This window comes from Hydractinia symbiolongicarpus, chromosome 4 (genome assembly GCF_029227915.1).
Source record: "Hydractinia symbiolongicarpus strain clone_291-10 chromosome 4, HSymV2.1, whole genome shotgun sequence".
NCBI classification, from domain to species: Eukaryota; Metazoa; Cnidaria; class Hydrozoa; order Anthoathecata; family Hydractiniidae; genus Hydractinia; species Hydractinia symbiolongicarpus.
The window spans coordinates 27,625,222-27,628,894 of record NC_079878.1 but is presented as its reverse complement, the minus strand read 5'-3'; the positions used below and the strand labels follow the sequence as shown (position 1 = coordinate 27,628,894).

At 34.7% G+C, this 3,673-nt stretch overlaps 1 pseudogene; it reads right to left on the bottom strand.

Moving 5' to 3' along the window:
• On the bottom strand, positions 1-3,008 carry LOC130642403 (uncharacterized; annotated as a pseudogene).
• Between the last annotated feature and the right edge of the window lie 665 nt (positions 3,009-3,673).

Below are 3,673 nucleotides of genomic sequence, written 5' to 3'. Positions count from 1 at the left end.
TTATGCATAGTTGTCTTTCGCGGCAGTAACAACAAACATGGCAGCTGGGCTGGTGGTCTCCAGCTTTAAAAAATTGACTCAACATTAGAAAAGATTAGGGATTGTGATATTATTTATATATATAGCTAGTTTTTATTATTATATGTAACATAAGACACCAGGAATAGATAGAAATTTAAGTTTTTAGTTGCATGTAAAATACAGGCAAATGTAACTACCTTTACTGATTTGTTGTGTAGCAGACCAGACATAAAGATGCAAATGTCACTAGCTTTACTGATTTGTTGACGTTGTAGCAGATTAGACATAAAGGTAGCTAGCTACCTTTTCGCTAAAGTAATGCAATAAGTAATAAGCCTTTTTTTTTCCTTCTGTATATGAAACAGCCTACTATGTTTAAACTACTTTATGTTGAGTGTACAAAGGAGTATAGTAACTATATTGTTTTTTTACAAAGTGTATATGTATTTTCTCAAAAATACTTTGACAAAATATTTTGAACTTCTTTAGCAATGTTCTCATCTAACATGGATAAATCAGGGGCACCTGTGTTTAATTGTGAGCTTGTGTAACAAATGTCAGCGGCAAGCTCTTTGGGAGTCCCAAACAAAAATATCGAATTTTCTTCACTAATGTTGGATAGGGCCATACATAGTTCCTTATTTAATTCATTTCTTAATTTTGCTGTTAAACGAGTTCTTACAGTGGTTGGTTTTTCTACCAATTCCACTTTCTCACAGATTGAACAACATTTTTCTTGAAGTTCGTGCTTGAAACCAAAATGTTTTTGAATATGCTCCCTTAGGCAAGTTGATGTCTGGCAGTACAATTTCATATTTTTATCCACATTTGTTTTATTTGCCGAAACATCGGAATTATTGTAAAACAAAATAGCTGTTGCAGGTTGCTCACTTCTGCCAGCTCGTCCTATTTCTTGAACATAAGCTTCAAAATTGCTGGGTGGGGTAGTGTGGTAAACATTTTCTACATGTGGAATATTAACACCCATTCCGAGCGCAGTGGTAGCAAAGATAACTCTGATCCGTGAGTTCTTCTTAGAAATTTCCTTTATGATACTTTGTTTCATAGCTTTTGTCTGCGGTGCATGGTATTGACAAAACAAACGACTAGATGGTGTTTTTTCAAATCCCACGTATTGAAATGTGCTTAAAATTCTTTCAAATAGATTAAAGGCAAGACCACAATATTTTAATTTCATATAAATGATTGTCATTGGAAATTGTTCTCTTACTGAATTTAATGAATTTGCTATAGGTAACAATATATTCTCATAGCTTTCGAATCCAGAAGCATTACTTTTGCGGATCTTTTTGTCAAGAAATATGTTTTTGCGGTTGGGATTTACTCTGATAACTTTTGCTGTTGACATATTCAATGACTTCACTAAACTTGTTATATGATGAGGTGAGGCAGTTGCAGTAAGGGCTAACATAGATCCTTTTGGAAAATAAGTGCGCACTGTGGAAAGTTCTTTAAAATCTTTTCTAAATTCTTCTCCCCTGAAATGTATATTTAGATATTTTATTGGTTAATTTTTTTTTTTATATAAAAGTACATAGTCCTTTTTAGAGCAGCATCTTATTAATTTATTTTGTTATATATTTTTTATTAATTATTTTCTTTGTCAACCTGACAAAGAAATAATCGAAACGTAAAATCAAAATGAAATGAATAGTTTTTTTTGACTCCATATGTATAGCTAGCTATTCGAGGTAATTTAATGACATGACCAGCTATTGTACAAAAACCCAATCAGGACTTGCACCCGAACTGCAGAGTTGCAAGTAGCTTATCTACTTTAGGTTTTCCACAATACAGTACACATAGCTAGTCATAACATTGTAAATTACTTTAACTTAGTCAAAAATGTTTCTAAGATGTAGCTAACTTGTTCTTAAATAAATATATGAGAAGAAAAAAACAGTATATATAGCTATACTTACCAAAATTCTACACAATGGGCCTCGTCAATAACAATTCCAACAACATTATCTTGATACACAGTTGACTTTAATAAATTTCTGCCTTGCTCGGAAAGTATTGCCTCTGGATGAGCGAAGAGTAGATTTATATCCCCTTCTTGCACCTTTTTTGATATATTGATTTCTTCATGAGTTTTCATTTCGGCAAACAAACTTTCATAAGAGCTTGTGGAACAATTATTGCAATGAAGTGACATTGCTGAAATACCAACACTGTTTAAAAACTGCACTTGGTCTTCTATAATTTAAGATAAAGGACACACCACAATAACGATATTCCTTGTACTTTTTTGTGGTATAACTTCAGGAAGAAGTTGAAAAATTAACGACTTTCCATAACCCGTAGGAAGGACAGCTACAACATCCCTGCCCTTTAAAAGAGCTTCAAAACATTGAACTTGTTTAGGCTTAAGGCAGTGAGAAGGAAAACCTTCGTGCAAATTAAATACAAAATCCAAACGTTTCAACACATCCATCTTTTGGCTATCTCCTATCTCGCTTGTATTAATGCGTCTCTGTTAAAGCTTGAGACGAGCGTCAAATTTGCATCTCATTATCTCTGGAATTTCAAAAATGCCCAGTATATCTGGGCATTTTTGTATCACATGACCAGCCTGTTCCAGGGTCATTGTTGGCCACTCCAAAATAACGGCTCAGGGGCCACAAGACCCTGGGGACGAGGATGCAAATGTCTCATTTATCACATTTATCAGGTCACAGTCCAAAGTTAGTTCAATTAAGTCCCACAGTCAATCGTTTCACTGTAAAAAGCGATGCAGCCTAGTAATATCAGAAAGATATCGCTAAATACATGTTGGTACGAATTTGTGACGCAACCGTTGTAATTCATGCGGACTGATACCGTTAGAAATTCATTGAAATGCAGTTTTTGAAACTGTCTCTATTTCTTCAGCGCGCGATAACGGCTAGGATTTGTCCCACAGTAAAAGATGACTTACTTAATTAAATTTTTAAATGAAGCGCTACCACAGCGCCCAGTGTAATCGCTGAGTTCCGGCAATCATGTCAAATTAAGAAGAATGTTATTTCTTGGAGTCCAAATGTCTCATTTATCACATTTATCAGGTCACAGTCCAAAGTTAGTTCAATTAAGTCCCAAAGTCAATCGTTTCACTGTAAAAAGCGATGCCGCCTAGTAATATCAGAAAGATATCGCTAAATACATGTTGGTACGAATTTGTGACGCAACCGTTGTAATTCATGCGGATTGATACTGTTAGAAAGTCAATGAAATGTAGTTTTTGAAACTGTTTCTATTTATTAAGCGCGCAATAACGGCTAGGATTGGCCCCACAATAAAAAATGGCTTATTTATCTAAGTTTTCAAATAAAGCGCTACCACAACGCCCAGTATAATCGCTGAGTTCCAGCAATCATGTCAAATTAAAAAGAATGATATTTCTTGGAGTCCAATTGGCTCATTTATCACATTTATAAGGTCACAGTCCAAAATCCGTTCACTTAAGTGCCACAGTCAATCGTTTCACTGTTAAAAGCAATACAACGTAGTAATATCAGGACCATATCCCTAAACACATGTGGGGACAAATATGTGACGCAACTGAAATGACTTACTTATTTAAATTTTTAAATGAAGCGCTACCACAGCGCCCAGTATAATCGCTGAGTTCCAGCAATTATGTCCAACT